This window comes from Aethalodelphis obliquidens, unplaced genomic scaffold, assembly GCF_003676395.1.
Source record: "Aethalodelphis obliquidens isolate GAN/ISIS:26980383/991018 unplaced genomic scaffold, ASM367639v1 scaffold10, whole genome shotgun sequence".
Taxonomy (NCBI): domain Eukaryota; kingdom Metazoa; phylum Chordata; class Mammalia; order Artiodactyla; family Delphinidae; genus Aethalodelphis; species Aethalodelphis obliquidens.
In genome coordinates, this window is record NW_020837954.1 from 38498388 (window position 1) to 38516061 (window position 17674).

The following is a 17674-nucleotide window of genomic DNA, read 5'->3' on the forward strand; positions in this document are numbered from 1 at the left end:
ACGCTGGGGCCGCCGAGACTTGTAGTTCTTGTCCCTTTGACTGACAGCCCAGCTAGCTCCAGAAAAACTACAAATCCCATAAGGAACTGTAAACAGTCGTCGCCAGCCCGGCTTGTTGACGGAGCCCAGAGCGCCTGCGTGCCCCGTGGAGGGGGGCGGAGAGAGAAGCGGCGCGGTGCCTGCTGGGAGTCGTAGTCCGCAGACCGCGAGTTGTCAGGAGATTTTCCTCTCGAGGCAGCAGAGGTGGCTGCTGGGAAGACAGGACACGTGGAGGGAGCTGGGGCTCTTGGAGCCGGGCACAGGCTGAGCGCCGGGCGCCGGGCCCAGGGGACAGGGTGGAAGCTCTGGAGGAGTAGCCGCCTGCCTAAATAACGCTGCCTCTCCTTGGTGCGACTGGTTTTACTCTGTCTTCTAGATGTGTGAGTCGCTCTGCCTTGCGCCCTGGGGCGTAACGCCCCTGCTGGGGGGATGCTGCTGCGGCGAACTTGGGGGCGCGGCTCCGGATGCCCACGCGGACCTCTGGGATCTGGCTATGGGGAGGTGTCAATAGTAGGTGTTAAATGGTATTACAGGATAGGCAAGATGACCGGCCTCGCTGAGGGATCACTCCAGCCACGAGAATCGTGTCTTCCATTCATCCGGGAGTGACCATCTTGTTACTCACGTGAGGGTCGTCCATTCACAGACAACCGCCCCTCAACAATCGTTTACGTGGAAATGAAAGCTCCTTCTGAATTTGTTGTAGCCTAAGCAGTTTGAGGAGTGCCCCAGTTCAGAGCACCATAATTAAGAATTGTGAAAAGTATCAAAATGGAAAACTGGTGCAGCTCCCTATCCAGTTAAAATCTTATTTAAGTACTGTGGCATGAGGTGTGATCGTATCCATTTCACTAATATATATTGAACGTCCAACATGTGCCAGCACGGGAATGCCATAATATCTAAGACTGGAACGGACCCTGTCTCCATGAAGCTCACGGTTGTGGAAACAAAAGTGAGACTGCCCTGCTGCCATTTTAAGAGTGTACATCAAGTCCCACAGGAGGAAGAATACTACTACTAATAAGACACTTTCAACCCTAAGACAAAGTATCCGAACTACTTTTTTAAATCTGCTGTCTAGAATGAATGAAATCTTGAGTTTTTCCCATCAGTTACTGATTCCCTAATGAAAACTATTTTATCCCTGACTTTTGAATACAGAAATTTGGGAATATGTCATTTGTGACATATCTTCCCATGTGAGCATACTGTCTATGCTGAAGAGATAAATGTAAACATGGTAATCTTTACATTTTTCCTTTAAATATCTGTGGTATTTCTTATTCAGTGGTCCAGTCCTACTGAAGTCAGCATGTCTTTGCAAGTAAACTTATCTTTTCTAAATGCTTTTGTCTCAGTCTTCCTTTTACACTAAGTGGGGGAGGGAGACATAAGCAAATCATTATAGGAGCTGCTGGGCTAGAAGGGAGACAGGGAAGGTAGTTCTTGAGTGAGTTAATTAGCTGGTACCTAGGGCTAATTCATGATTACAGCAATTACTGAGTGGCAGTTATGTGCAAAGCACTAGAAGGCAACCCAGGCTACAAGTTAAAATCCCTCTGGGGGCTTTTACAAATTCTGATGCCCAGGCCACACCCCAAACCAATTCAGTCAGAACCTCTGGGGGTGAGAACCAGGTAGCAGTATTTTTTTTTTTAAAGCTCTACAGGTGATTCTATGTGCAACCAACATGGAGGACCCCTGCTACAGAGGGTGCCAAGACAAATAAGATAGTCTTCCACTGAACTGTACACTTTACAAGAGGGAATTTTGTGGTTTGTCAATAATTTTAATGAAGCAGTTATATAGAAAATAGGAAACTCTTTGCTCATGTGGAGTATAAAAGCTGGAGTAAATTATGAACACAAATAATTGCAACGAAGACAGACTGAGTGTTAAATTAGCTACACAGTCAGTGAATGACGTAAGAGCTCAGAGAAGGGAGAATTATTTCTAGGTCTGAGGTGAGGAGGGGAGGTGTTGGTGACCAGGTAAATCTTCTTAGACTGTCAGCTCCACGAGGGGAAGGACTGGATCTGCCGAGATTGGGTCAGATTTTGGTCACCATGAGTCCCCAGTTGTTGGACGGAAGACTGGGCAAGTAGGAGAGGTGAGGAGGAAAGTCTTTCCAGGTGGAGAGACAGGTGATTTTAACACATCTTTTCTTAGTAATTGATAAAATATGAAGACCTGTCAATCCAGTTAATGAGCACCCAATGGTAGAGTATGTTCTTTTCAAGCACTCATGAAACATTGACAAAAACTCACCATGCTTTGAGCCATAAAGCAAATATTAACAAATTCAAAGGACTGTGATCTTAGCATGTTCTTGGGCCTAATGCAATTAAAGTAGAAATAATAACTAAAAGATAACTAGAAAACCCTAGTAAGTTTTAAGTGACCCAAGTGAAGGGACCTTCATGAGGAAGGCACATATGTAGGACAGAGCTAGACATATGAGTGAAGAAATTTCCTCTAGTTTTCCTTGTTAGTAATTTTCTGATGTGAATAATAATCTAAGACCCTAAGAATTCATTTTTATATCTGTACACTTGAGTGTCTTTGGTAAAGCACTTATCAAGACCGGGGCTTGGCACTGGGCAGCCCAATCTAACCCCTTGCTTCAAGTTTGGTTCAGTGGTATCCACATCACCAGGGAGCTTGCTAGAAATACAGAGCCCACCCCAGACCTACTGAATCAGATCTGCACTGTAACAATATGCTCAGGTGATTCATACACACATTAGAGTTTGAAAAAGCTCTGATGAGGGAGGAGGGGGACAGCAAATTGGGGGGCAGACTACCTCCATTTTCTCCTCAGCTCTTTTACAATTTGGCTTCCACTCTACCACTTGACTAAAATCACTGTTTTTTTTGGCCATGCCAAGTGGCTTGTAGGATCTCAGGTCCCCAACCAGGGATCGAATACAGGCCCCCGGCAGTGAAAGCGCCAAGTCCTAACCACTGGGCCGCCAGGGAATTCCCAACTAAAATCACTCTTATCCAGGCTACCAGCTACCTTTTTACTGCTAAATCCAAAGCCCTTACCTCCCTTGACCTGACAGTGGCCTTCTTCACCGTGGACCACGCCTCTTTTTCAAAGGCCAAGAACTCTCCTTTCTCTTACTTCCTTAACTGTTCCTTCTCTGTCTCCTCTGGTTCTTCTTGAACTGTCAGTATTTGAGTTCCAGTGGCTCTGTGGTGGCCCTCACCTTTTCCCCTCCCACCCTCTGCCTGATGGGATCCTCTGCCTCATGAGGCTTTCATGACCATCTCTCTCTGATGGCGACCTCAAGACTTGAACTCTAGATGACTATATTCAGTTTGTTTCCTGACAGGTCTACTTGGATTTGTCCACCGGCAACTCAAAACTTGAGGCTTCTGGATGAGAAAATGTAGGTTTGATTCAGCATTTGGAGTATGATTCATTCATATGAAGTCTAACGTATCTGTATGAGTATATATGTATAGAGAAATGTGTAGAAAAATATTCAGCAAAAATGTTAACAGCATTTGTCTCTGGGAGGTGAAGTTTCCAAAGATTTTTCTTTTTCTTTCCTTTTTAAGTGAGCAGCATCATTCTCACCAAAACAGTAGGGCTATTAAAAGACAACCACAGGGCTTCACTGGTGGTGCAGTGGTTGGGAGTCCGCCTGCCAATGCAGGGGACACGAGTTCGAGCCCTGGTCCGGAAAGATCCCACATACTGCGGAGCATCTAAGCCCGTGCACCACGTCTACTGAGCCTGCACTCTAGAGCCTGCGAGCCACAACTGCTGAGCCCGCGTGCCACAACTACTGAAGTCCACGCACCTAGAGCCCGTGCTCCACAACAAGAGAAGCCACCGCAACGAGAAGCCCACGCACCGCAATGAAGAGTAGCCCCTGCTCGCCACAACTAGAGAAAGCCGGTGCGCAGCAACGAAGACCCAACACAGCCAAAAATAAATAAATAAATTTATTAAAAAAAAAAAGACAACCACTATCTCAGTAAGACCATTATCTTTCTTAAGCAGCAAACTTCTCCAGGCATAATCCTGAGGAAGATGTCCCATCCTTTCCCCATGTCACTTATACTTGCTTTCTCTTTTTCTGAGGGGGGCAGGGGGGATGTAACCACAAAGATACCAGCAGGAACCATCTGGTGTACTCAAATTAGGATCATTTGAGGAGTTTTAAATAACAAAGTTATTTATAAATATGTGGGCAGGGTATAAAGAAACTACAAGGGACTGCACACTACCATTGGGACTCTGTGCCCGCTCCTCGGCCTGTAGGGGAGAGGGAATGAGTGGTTATTAGAGCTGGGAGGGGGGCTGTATGGAGAGGGCCCTCTGACAGGAGCTCAGACCCAGGGCCCAGGACAATTCGACCTGGAGGGCCAAAAGGAAGATCTCTAGCACAGCAAAGGACCCTTTCCTCCTTTTATCACATTTTCAGAGAGGGCTGGGAACTTCCAATCCTTCTTCTTTTCTCTACCCTGCAGCCAGATTGATCTAGCAGGAATAATATATCTTCACTCTCTTGATTAAACCTTACTATCCCTCTCAGTGCCCTCAGGATAAAGACTAGACTCCATAGTTTGGCACATAAGGCCCTTCATGATCTGGCTCCTTTGCTAGCTTCATCTTTCAGCTGCTGATCTCTCACCCTCTATACTCCAGCCATACGGAAATTCTTGCCTTTCCCCCAAAGGACCATGTTTTCTTTTGCCTCCAGGAATTTCCACATTCTGGCACCTCCCCCAAACTACTCTCTCTTACTTCCCTTTTATTTTCAGCCTTTGGGGCTTAACCATCACCTCCTCTGGGAAGTCCTCCTGGATTCTCCAAAGCTGGGTTAGTGGGAATGGGGTGAGCCATGGGCAATCAGTTTCTCCTCTTGTTCTCCAGGCTGATGAGTCACTCCTCCTCCATGGGGTAATAAAGGAGGGAGCACAGAACCGGAGTATTCCTACTATATTTTTTTCTCTCTGAAGAGTAGACTGTTCAGTGCCTTGAACTTTCAGCCTGCAGAACTGTAAGCAATAGATTTCTGTGGTTATAAACCATCCAGTCTTGTGGTATTTTGTTATAGCAGCACAAATCAACTAAGACGATCACCATCTGTTTTTATTTGGTGTTTATTTGCTTATTTATGGACAATCACCCCACTGGACTGTAAGCTCTGTGAGGTCAGGAACCATGCCCATTTTGCTCCTAATCATATCCCTGGCACGCAGCACCGTAGCTAGCACGTGGTGGGTACACAATAAACAGTGTGGGACTGAACCTTGCAATTGTTTATTTCCATGCCATCATACTTTATAGACTGCATAGATAAATGTTAATTCATTCTTAGAAGTACCTGGAGAAAAAACACGAAGATGGTTTTACCTTTGCCAGAGAGCTGAGTAGCACTTCCCTACCTGACCTGAACACCCAGGGTTGATAGAAAACGATGAGGCTATTTGTTTAGGTTTTGCTCCACACATTGTGCTTGGCAGGGCAGTCCCTGCTAATAATGCCTGGCTCTGAATTCCTCTCAAAATGTGTTTCAACAATTCTGAGGACTTAGGGGTCAGCGTGGAGAGGAGATTATGTCAAGGGCCAATCTGTGTTTAGCCATGCCTTACTTGTAGTCCTTGAACTAATTTGACTCCTTTGTCAGAAAACGAAAGGCATCTGTTCACAGCTTTCTTAAGAAAGGGCCAGCAGAGGATGTTTTGTTTGATAGGGTTAGTTTCCTTATAGACATTGGAAGTTTGTTGATGGAATTTGTTCCACTGATCACTTTGGCTATTGTTAGTGATATACAATAGTTTATATTAGGTAGGAGAAATTTTAATATAATGGAATAATATTTCTCATATGTTTGATCATATGATCAAAGCTCAGTTTAAAAAGGGGAAACAAGCAAAAATCACAGATCTTCAATGGAAATGTTTGAGGTTGAATGGGACAATAGCTTTTATTTAAAATAATAATTCAATCAGAGTCTTCATTGTGAGGCTCCCCAAAAGCAAAATGCATTCCTCAAGGCAGTTTGGAAGTCACTGCTAAGTGTGACAGATTCTGCAGCTTTGATCTGTCTTCTTGCTTACCATGCCAAGAATATTTTGCCTACCAACCCCAAGTTCCACATGTATGCCCCAGGGCACGTGGTTTCTTCAAAGAAGTATCCTTTGTCTCCTCCCTGTGACAAAACTGGGGACCTTGGAAGGAAAACGGCTCTCTGAAGCTTTGTGGAATTCAGATACCCACCACTAAACATTTAATTAACAAATTAATTGATTAATTCTTGGTGTTATTTAAACATATGGCTCAAAACATTAGACATTTATGGGAAAGGAAAGATGGGAGAAATGACTGCAGGGGCTATAATCTTGGAGCACCTCACAATCAGAGTGGATGTAGCTCTAAGTAAGGGGGCTTGTCCTGATTCTACTGGAGCTCCACGTCCCTCTACAAGCCTCACCTTCCCAGAGCAAACAGGAGAGAACCCGCCCTAGGTGATGGAGCTATGCAGATAAAATATTATGCATGTGCCAGTATTTCCTTTTTTTTTTTTAAGAATTGAGGTATAACTTACATAAAGTAAAATTCACCCTTTTAAGCATGCATTTCTGACAGTCATGCAACCTAGTACCACAATCAAGCTGTAGAACAGTTCTACCACCCTCTAAAATTCCCCTGTGCTGCTTTCTATCTAGTCAACCTCTCCCACCGCCCCCAGTCCCTGAAAACCGTGGCTGACCTATTTTCTATAGCCATAATTTTACCTGTCCTAGAATATCACAGAAACGGCATCATACAGTATATAGCCTTTTGGGTCTAGCTTCTTTCACTTTGCATTGGGGATTCATCCAAGTTGTTGCATATGTCACCAGTCCATTCTTGTTATTGCCAGGTAGTATTCCATTGATGGATATACTAGTTTGTTTATCCATTCACCAGCTGAAGGACATGTGGGTTGTTTCCAATTTTTGACAATTATGAGTAGAGCTGCTATAAACATTTGCATACAGGTTTTTGTGTGAAGATAAGTTTTCATTTCTCTTGGATAAGTACCTAAGAGTGGGATTGCTGGGTCGTATGGTAAGTTAATGTTTAACTTTATAAGAGACTGCCAGGCTGTTTTTCAAAGTGGCGGGTACTATTTTGCATCCCCACCAGCAGTATATGAGTATGTATGACAGTATTTTGAAAAATAAAAATTGCTACACATCACATAAAAGCAGGTAGAGAGTAACTTTCCCAGGATTGTGAAGGGCAGCTCAGAGACAGCTCTAAATTTGTGTGCTAAACTAGCGAACAGAGGCCACAGGAATCAGCTGAGAATGTTTACTGAGTATTTGGAGCAATGCTGCAAAGGAGAGTGTTTATTTAGAATCACAGTTAATACTGGCAGACGTTTGTTGAGCACTTTCCATGCCCTGGGCATTGGGCTTCCTGCTTTATATGCCTCTTCACAATGACTGTTGTTATTTTCCCACCTTGCAGGTGAGGGCACACGGCCCAGAGAGGGTAATGACATACCAATTGCAACCCAGCTCCTAATAGACCTGACAGGAAATAAAATCCAAGTGTGCTGGATTCCAGACACTGTACCCTTATAACTGCTCCCCTATGCTAGCCTCTTCGCTACTAACAATTACTACTAGTTATTAATGCTCCTCAGATTGTACCTTCTGCTTTTCTTTGCACACAGAAACCAGGCCAGAACATGGGCAGATATGAAGTTTTCTGCCAGGTAGCCCTGAACTTTTCTGCTGCTGCTCCTTCAGCCCAAACCTACAGGTCTTCCCTGCCAGGCTCAGCTCTCAACTCTCAGCCTTACTGGCTTCCTCTGAATCATGCTGTAAGTCGCACATCATGTCTTTGGCGATTTGGAGAATATTCTAGGAAGAAAGCCTCTTGCCATTGAATGTGGGGAAGTCCAATGGAATGACGTTTCTCTTTCAGTTTGAGAAGGTCAGGCTGAGAGTCTGCTGCCAAGCAAAGATCAGGTTCTTCCTGTCTAGCTCTTGCTTTGATGTGAGTCATTCCCACCAACACACGGAAGCACAAGGAGGCAGAGTTTTTAGGGGGATCTTCTTGTGCTCCAAATGTTGGGTGCCTCCGAGTACCTTAGAATCTTAAATCCTCAGATCCCATACAGCCGTGATTTCAAGCTGACAGGGACCCCGTCACATTCGGACCCCCTTGGACCCATGAATTAAATTGCTACCAGAATTCTGACTCTACCACTTACTGGCTGTGTGACCTTGGGCAACGTGATTAACCTCTCTGTGCCTAAGTTTCTCTGCCAGAAAATAGGGAAGTGATACTTACACACAGGGTGTTTTAAGGACTGAGTGAACAATGATTCGAGTACAGTGCCAGGCAAATTGCAAGTGCTTAATAAATGATAGCTTAATATTAATACAACCCAGAGACTCTGAGTGACACTTCTAATACCAAGGTATCTCAGAGCACAGTTAGAGTTAGGCAGCGTGGTGTCGCAAGCAGGATGCTTGACTGGGACACAGGAGAAATTTGAGGTTAGGAACAGATTGGCAAATTAATTAGTTTTGTGACCTTGAACAGTCATTTAACCTCCCCTCTCACTTTTCTTCAGTAATTACCTCTGAGAAGCATACCTTATGGTAATCACTCTGACCTTTTAAAGTAAAAAAAATAAAAAGAACCGTCTGACCAGTCCTCTCTTTCAGATTGTCACATCCTCGTTTATTCTACTCAGTAACAGTTTCAGAAGGAAGGATCCTGGTGTCTAGAAAAACTTTGTGTGTTTTCCCAGAAAGAGACATTTCTTAATAATAATAATAATAATAATAATAATAATAATAGTAGCACAGTACTGTGCATTTTTGCTGTGCCAGGTGTTGTGCTAAGTCCTGCATCATCACAGCCCATTGAAGATGAAGAAATTGAAGTTGAGCAAGGTCAAGTGACTTGCCCAACATCACTTAGCTGGTAGATGGCTGAATCAGGATCTGAACGCAAGCCTCTCTGATGCCGAAATGCGTGATTTTAACCACAGCACTGCTGCCTTGGCTGGGAACATAATAGAGAACTTTAGAATGGGAGGGAACTTTGGAAATGACCTAGCCATATGATCCCAAACCACTCCTTTTAATCGAACTCAGCGTAGTTGTTGCCACCTCTACCAAGTTACATAAGCTTCCTGCCCGCTCCAATTGGTAGCGTAGTGAGTTGGAGAACCCCGGCTTGCAGATTCCTTATGTGGGGACCCTTCTGTGATCAGCACAGTCTGAAGTTGCCACACACTTGACTGAGACGGGAGGTCAAGGGTGTCAGGGCAATGAAAGGCAGCAGACTGAGATGCTCAGGCTGTGACGTAGACAGTTATGTGTCTAGAGCACTCAGGTGCTCTCTTTTAGGGCAAATAGGGAAAACGCTGCTGAAGCTGTCCTTTACCTTTCCAAAATCTAACCGTCTCTTCCAACTGCCAACACCGAAACCCAAGCCTCTGGCATTTCCCTCTGGGTTTGGTAGGGATGGCAGCTCCTGGCACAGCCTTTCTGCAGGCTGAAGTCAGCACAGCCACCTTGCCCCCTTCCTTCCCATCAGTGCCAGTGGCTTGTTCGACCTTGAACAAGTTTCTCAAGGATCAGTTGACTTGTTTAAGCCGTAAGCATGTTGATTCAAATAAATAAATAATTAGGAACGACGATGTTCTGTGTTCATAGGAAAACTTCCTTGCGGGGCCACACTCCCCCCTCCCCCCACCCCTGCAGCGCAATTACAGGCCAAGTGCTGTGGCCATTCAAGAAGTACGAGAGGAAATTTGCTTTGAAATAGGAGGAGAAACTGACCTGGCTGGTTTGGTAATAGGTCCAAGGAACACAGTGTCCTCTGGAGGCTGACAGCTGCTGGTATAAGTCTGTTCCTCTTGATGGTCAGGACGACCCTCTCTGGCCAGTTGACTAATGGCAAGAGGAAATGGTCAACAAAAGTTATGGAAAGCCTACTGCATCCTTGACAGCGAGGTATGCTGAGGTGGGAGATGAGAGAGATTTGTACGTACTGATAAACAACAATGAAAAGTGACATGCATGAAGCAGGTTCCAAAACAAGGCATAACATGGTATCACATTTCCGTATTTTTAAAAACGTAAGTGAGTATGCATAAAAGTATTTGAAAGAATATACACAAACTCTTAATAGAAGCACGATGGAAGAAGGCAGAGAGGGGATTTTCATTTTTTATTATGTATTCTTTGATATTATTTGAATCTTTCTAAAGAGAATGCATTGTTTCCCTCCAATATTCTTTGGTATTTATTACAATATCATTGTTTAAAGTCAGGTTTATTGAAGTGAAATTTACATATCATTATATAGTAATTATACATATACGATAGTAAGATCACTCTTTTTAAAAGTGTATGGCTAGATGAGTTTTGAAAAATGTACAGAGTCATGTAAGCATCACCACAATCAAAATATAGACCATATCCACCACCCCCAGAGAGTCTCTTCTGTCCTTTGGCAGCCAATCTCCTGCCCTTACTCCCAGACCAAGTGACCACTGCTCTGATTTCTATCCGTACCGTTTAGCCTTTTCTAGAATCTGAATAAATAGAATCATACAGTAAACACCTAGTTTTTTATGCCTGGCTTCTTTCATACAGCATAATGCTTTTGAGATTCATCCATGTTGTTGCTTGTAGTAGTTTATTCCGTCTCATTGCTGAGTAGTATTCCACTGTACTATAGTTTGTCCATTTGCCAATGTGGCTTGTTTACTGCTTTTGGCAATTATAAATAAAGCTGCTATATACATTTTTGTATAGTCATCGTGTAGACATAAGTTTTCTTTTGGGTAAATACCTAGGAGTGAGATTGTTGGGTCGTAAGTTAAGTATGTGATTAATTTTTTTTTTTTTTTTTTGCGGTACGCGGGCCTCTCACTGTTGTGGCCTCTCCCGTTGCGGAGCACAGGCTCCGGATGCGCAGGCCCAGCGGCCACGGCTCACGGGCCCAGCCGCTCCTCGGCATGTGGGATCTTCCCAGACCGGGGCACGAACCCGTGTCCCCTGCATCGACAGGTGGACTCTCAACCACTGCGCCACCAGGGAAGCCCATGTGATTGATTTTTATAAGAAACTGCCAGACTGTTTTCCAAAGTGGCTGTACCATTTTGCATTTCCGCCATGCATATCCCAGCTGCTCCACATCTTCATCAGCCTTTTAGATATGGGCAGCTTTGGATCTGAGTCATTCTAATAGGTGGGTAGTGTTATCTCATTATGGTTTTAATTTGCATTTCTCTAATGACTAATAATATTGAACTAATAATATTTCATGCACTTATTGGCCATCCGTATATTATTTTTGGTGATGTGTTTTTTGTCCACTTAAAAATTTGAGTTTTCTTTCTAATATTGAACTGTAAGAGTTCTTAACATATTCTGGATATAAATTCTTTATCAGAGGTGTGTTTTTGCAAATATTTTCTTGCAGTCTGTGACTCATCTTTTCATTTTCTGAACAGTGTCTTTTGAACAGTAAAACATTTTCATTTTGATGAAATGTAACTTATTTTTGTAATGTAGTTTTTCCTTTTTGTGTCATATTTAGGAAACCTTTGCCTAAGCCAAGGTAACAAAGATTTTTTCCACATTTTCTTTTAGAACTTTATAGTTCTAGCTCTTACATTTAGGTCTATGATTCATTTCGAGTTAATTTTTTAACAGCTTGAGATAAAATGCACATGCTACACATTTAATCTATTTAAAGTGTACAAGTCAGTGGTTTTTAGTATATTTAAAATTGTGCAATCATCACCACAATCTAATTTTAAACATTTTAATCAAACTGAAAAGAAACCTCATACCTACCAGTAGTGACTTCATATTTACCCTCCCATCCCTTCAGCTCTAGGCAACCACTAATCTACTTTCTGTCTCTACAGATTTGCCTACTGAGTTAATTTTTATATATGATAAGTGTAAGGTTCATTTTTCATTTAAAGTTCATTTTTTGTACATGTATGTCCAACTGTTACAGCATCACTATTTGTTGACAAGACTATCTTTTCTCCACTGAACTACTCTGTCAGCTTTGTCCATAATCAATTGACTTACATGTGTGAGTCTATTTCTGAACTCTTTATTCTTTTCCATTGATCTACATGCTATCCAGATGTCAAAATCACCCTGTCTTGATTACACAATAGATCCATAAAAGAATTGAAATATGGTAACGTGAGTCCTCCAACTTTGTTCTTCTTTTTCAAAATACTTTTGACTATCTTGTGTCCTTTGCATTTCTATAAGTCTTAGAATCAGCTTGTCAGCTTCTAAAAAAAAAAACCCTGCTGGAATTTTAATAGGGATTGCTTGAACCTTCAGGTTAATTTAAGGAGAACTGACATTTTAACAATATTGAGTCTTCTGATTCACGAACATGGCATATCTCTCTATTAATTTATGTCTTCTTTAATTTTTCTCAGCAATATTTTACAGTTTTCAGCATTAAATCTTGCATATGTTTTATTAGATTTATTCCTAAGAATTTCATGTTTTTTATGCTAATGTGAATGTTATTTTTAAAATTTCAATTTGTAATTGTTTACTGTTAGTATATGAATTTTGTGTAGGGACCTTGTATTCTGTGACTTTACTAAACTCACTCATTAGTTCTCTTTGCTGTTTTATGGATTCTTTGGGATTTTCTACATAGATGATAGTATTTTTATTTTTTCCCAAACGTATGCCTTTTATTTCTTGCCTTATTGAACTGGCAATGAGCACCAGTTCAGTGTTGTATAGAAGGAGTGAGAAGAAACATCTTGCCATGTTCCCAATTACAGGGGGAAGATATTCAGTTTTTCACCATTAAGTATAATGTTCTTTATCAGTTTGAAAGTTCTCTTCTGTTCCTAGTTACCTGAGTGTTTTTGTCATGAAAAGATGTTGGATTTTGGCAAATGTTTTTTGCCTTTTTTTTTTTTTTGCATCTATTGAGATGATCACATAGTTTTTCTTTTTAGTTTGCTGATAAGGGGAATTACAATGTTGATTTCTTTAAAAGTTGAACCAACTTTGCACTCCAGGGATCAACTCTACTTGGTCATGATGTATTATGCTTTTTATATATTGCTGGATTTGATTTGCTAATATTTTGTTAAGAATTGTCACATTTAGCTTCATAAGGATATTGGTCCAATATTGGTTCTATTTTCTTGGTGAGTTTGTGTAAAATTGGTACTATTTCTTATTTTCTTCCTTATTTTTTAGTTTGAATACTTCTATATTATTTAAATTTCTTCTAAAGAGAATATAATACATTTGACCATTGAACACGTGGGTGTGAACTGCCTTGGTCCATTTACATGCAAATATTTTTCAATAGTAAATACTACAGTATTACATAGTCCGTGGCTGGTTGACGCCACAGAAGTGGAGGAACTACGGCTACAGAGGGCCAGCTATAAGTTATACATGGATTCACATCCGAGTTGTTCAAGCATCAACTGTACTTAAAAAAATTTCTATATTGAAATAATTTTATACTTATAGAAGATAGTACAAGAATAATACAGAAGGTTCCCACATACCTTTCACCCACATTCCCCAATGTTAATATTTTACATAGTCACAGTACAATGATCAAAATTAGGATATTAACATGGATATAAAGTTACTAATGAATCTATAGATCTTATTCAAATTTCATCGCTTGCCAAATAATGGCCTTTATCTGGTCCAGGATTCCACACTGCATTTTGTTGTCATGTCCCCTCAATCTCTATTCTAAAAAAATTTTCCTCAGTCTTTATCTTCAATGATATTTGCATTAATTTTTTAACTGAAAAATAATCAGGGACATGTTTTCTTTATCTCCCTCCTTCCTTCTGAATAATTTTGGCCTATTAGGTTGGGCCAAAACAAAGTATGGACGAATGGAGAGTGGGTAGTGGTAGTTTCAGTGGCCTGTCACAGGTATAGGGACCCAAATGGAGTGAGACATCATCTATGAATAGGGGGTAGTGATTGCCCAACAGGGTTGTCAGGATCTGAGTTGAGCGAGAAGGGCCTCTATGCCAGCGTATGGGAGAAAGGGGGCCAGGTGAGGTGATGAGGGCATCTGTGAAGGGTTGTGATGGCAACAGAAGATTGGTTATATACAGGGGTCTTGATCAAATAAATGTATCAAGAATAATGAAGGACGGGCTTCCCTGGTGGCGCAGTGGTTGAGAGTCCGCCTGCCGATGCAAGGGACACGGGTTCGTGCCCCGGTCCGGGAAGATCCTACGTGCCGCGGAGCGGATAGGCACGTGAGCCATGGCCGCTGAGCCTGCGCTCCACAACGGGAGAGGCCCACAACAGTGAGAGGCTCACATACTGCAAAAAAAAAAAAAAAGAAGAATGAAGGACAGGTGTCGCCATATCAGACAGAGAAGTTATGATATATCTCTATATCTATATCTATATAGATATATAGATATAGAAATATAGGTCTCCTTGGCTCTATACTCTGAGAAATTCAGGAAGGAACAGCGCTGTAACAGCAATGAACATACCAGTACCCAGGTCTCGTCTTCTAAATAACATTCTCCACTAAAAGAACTCTTTAAAGAAATGGCTAATTTCAGGGCTGGGGCAAGGAAAGTACAAGAGGAGCCTAGAATCCTTTTTGTGTCAGAAATTAAGGAAGATCTAGAAGAAGAATGGAGCTATGTCAAAAGAACAGAGAAGCCAGTTTGAGGGACCCCAACTTCCCAAATCTGGGATAATTTGAGTGTCAAGGTAAATAACAATAGTTACAGATTATAACCCACTTAATAAAATGAGAATCGATGAGTCTATACTGAAATAAATGAATAATAAATGGAGAGAGGAGAAAGCTTTTTTATTTTTAACCATGAAATGCTAACTAATGAATATGAAATAAAGATAGAATTAGAAAGTCACTTTGGCAACCAAAATAATAAAAATTCAGCCAAAAAGCATGAAGCGGGGACTTCCCTGGTGGTCCAGTGGTTAGAACTCCTCATTTCCAATGCAGGCGGCAGGGGTTCAATCCCTGGTAGGGGAACTAGGATCCCACATACTGCGTGGCGTGGCCAAAACATTAAAAAAAAAAAAGCATGAAGGGATGTTTAAGTAATGGATGAAAGTCGAATGAGGAATGGATATTTACATAACTTCAAAGTACCTCCCAACAAATATTTGATGATTACAAAAAAAAAAGTGTAACTATGGTGGGAAAGATGGGCAGATACCACCTAATCAAGTGATCAAGGTTAACATCACAAGCAATGGGACAAATCAACGTCAAGCACCTCTTGATAGAATGTGATGAGAAGCACACAGCATCTTTTCTGTGATATTCCTGACAAAAATGCATAAACTAAATTTAATCATGAGGAAACAACAGACAAACCCCAAAAAAGGAACGTCTTGAAAACAACTGCCCTATAATCTTGAAATGTTTCAAGGCCACTGAAGACCAGGAATGATTGGGGAACTATTTCAGACTGAAGCGAGTTGAAGACACATGACAATAAAATGCTATGCATGATCCTGGATTGAATCCTTTTGCTATAAAGGATGATATTGGAACTATTAGTGAAACTTGAATGGAACATGAGGATTCAATAACAGTAATGTGTTGATGTTGGTTCCTGATTTTGATGGTGAGATTACTGTAAAGAGAAAGAATCAGAGAAAAGAAACAACTATTTATCTATCTACCCAAGACCTGCTACTTCTCTGGTATTCTCTATCTTAATTGGTGTTACCACCATCTATCCAGAAATACAAGCTTGTAATAAGGGAGTCATCCTTGGCATCTTTCTTATAACCTAAAAGTCCATTTGGAACAACCTAAGTATCTACTGATAGACTAATAATATTTTGAAACATCTATGCCTTGGAATATTATATTGTTATTCAGAGGAATGAAGTACATCTGTGCAACATAAAAATAAAAGGAGAAAGTTGTGAAATAGAATAGATCCCCAATCTTGTCAATTTTTATACCTGCAAAGACCAAGTGTGGTGAAGGATATATTCCAAAATGTTAAAAATATTATCTCTTTGGGATGAAATTATGAATTTTCTTCTTTACTGTTTGGATTTTTTTAGGGTGATGCATTTAAAAAAACGCAATAGGGACTTCCTTGGTGGCGAAGTGGTTAAGGATCCGCCTGCCAATGCAGGGGACATGGGTTCGAGCCCTGGTCCGGGCCACAGCTACTGAAGTCCTCATGCCTAGAGCCTGTGCTCCACAACAAGAGAAGCCTCCACAACGAGAAGCCCGCGCACCACAACGAAGAGTAGCCCCTGCTTGCCGCAACTAGAGAAAGCCTGCGTGCAGCAACGAAGACCCAATGTAGCCAAAAATAAAAATAAATTGAATTAAAAATTTAAAAAAATTAAGAAAAATTTAAAAACACAATAAAGATATTTTACTTTTGAAGAATCATTTAATATAAGTGATATGGTAGAGATTTAAAAAGGAGATAGAAGCTATTCACCTTCAAGGAACTTCAAATCTGATAGAACAATGTAAAAATTATGTATATGGTACAGAATACTTATAATAACAAGAGGAAACACAAATTTACAGGCAAACTGCAGCTATAAAAAAGAAGAGGACATAAGAAAGAAGAAAGACTGGACTTCCTTGGTAGTCCAGTGGTTAAGAATCCGCCTTCCAATGCAGGGGACACAGGTTCCATCCCTGGTTGGGGAACTAAGATCCCACATACTGCAGGGCAACTAAGCCCACGCACCACAACAAGAGGGAAGCCTGCGCACCACAACCAGAGAAGCCCATGCGCCGCAACGAAGACCCAGCACAGCCAAACTAAACTAAACTAAACTAAACTAAAATGAAATAAAATTTAAAAAAAAAAAGGAAAGAAGGAAGACTGATACTGGCAGACTTGGACAGACTGAACAAATGGGGCACAACTGGGAAGGTCTTGGCTATGTGATGATTTTGAAGAAAAGAGGCTCATGGGAGGCAGAGGGAAGGCTGTTTCTGAGAGTGGGGAAGTCGGCACCTGGTTCAGAGATTTGAGCCAGGCTGAGGGGCTAGAGGGAGAGGCTTAGCTGGCATGAGAGGCAGTTTTCTTCCTGAGTTTTTGTCTTTCCTTTAACTTCTCTTATTTTTGATTCCTCCTTCCCCACTGTTCAGGGCTCTAGGGGTAAAACGTACCACCTATTCACTCCAAGGAAAGCATGGACAAAACTCCCTTAATAGAGTTGAAAGAGTTAATGGGAACAAAAGTTATTTTATGAAAAACCAAGGGAATATATAAAGAAAATAATGTCTGATAGTACAACGTAAAAACAATTAAGCCACCTATGTCTGGTTTTTTATTCTAAAAAACTCTGTGAAAGTATCTAAGACCTGTACATAGCCCTAAGTTTCTCTGCTCTTGAAATAATTTCACGCTAACTCTTCAAGGCCTAGCATAACTTTGCAGGTACCTGGTCTGTTTTCCTATCCTCCTAGTTCCTCTGCCTGCCTCTTAGTCACGTGTTCTCTGGGTGCCATCTTGTTTCCTAGTGCAGGGAAGCTGGTCCAACAAATACATCTTGCTCCACGCAGGGACAAACGCCAGCTCCGTTAAAATTCAACCTGCTGGAATCTCCAGAAGCCTCTCATTTT

The 17674-nt window shown here is 41.6% G+C and overlaps 1 long non-coding RNA gene across 2 annotated transcripts; it reads left to right on the plus strand.

The window, feature by feature from the left end:
- Window positions 1-36: 36 nt before the first annotated feature.
- Window positions 37-3739, plus strand: LOC113622871 (uncharacterized). Of its 2 annotated transcripts, XR_003433703.1 has the most exons (3): window positions 37-419; window positions 3381-3437; window positions 3610-3739. It is a non-coding gene; the product is annotated as an uncharacterized LOC113622871 (long non-coding RNA). The 2 variants fall into 2 exon arrangements; XR_003433702.1 differs by lacking the exons at window positions 3381-3437; window positions 3610-3739 and adding an exon at window positions 573-1386 and having other exon boundaries at window positions 96-419.
- The last annotated feature ends 13935 nt before the right edge of the window (window positions 3740-17674 follow it).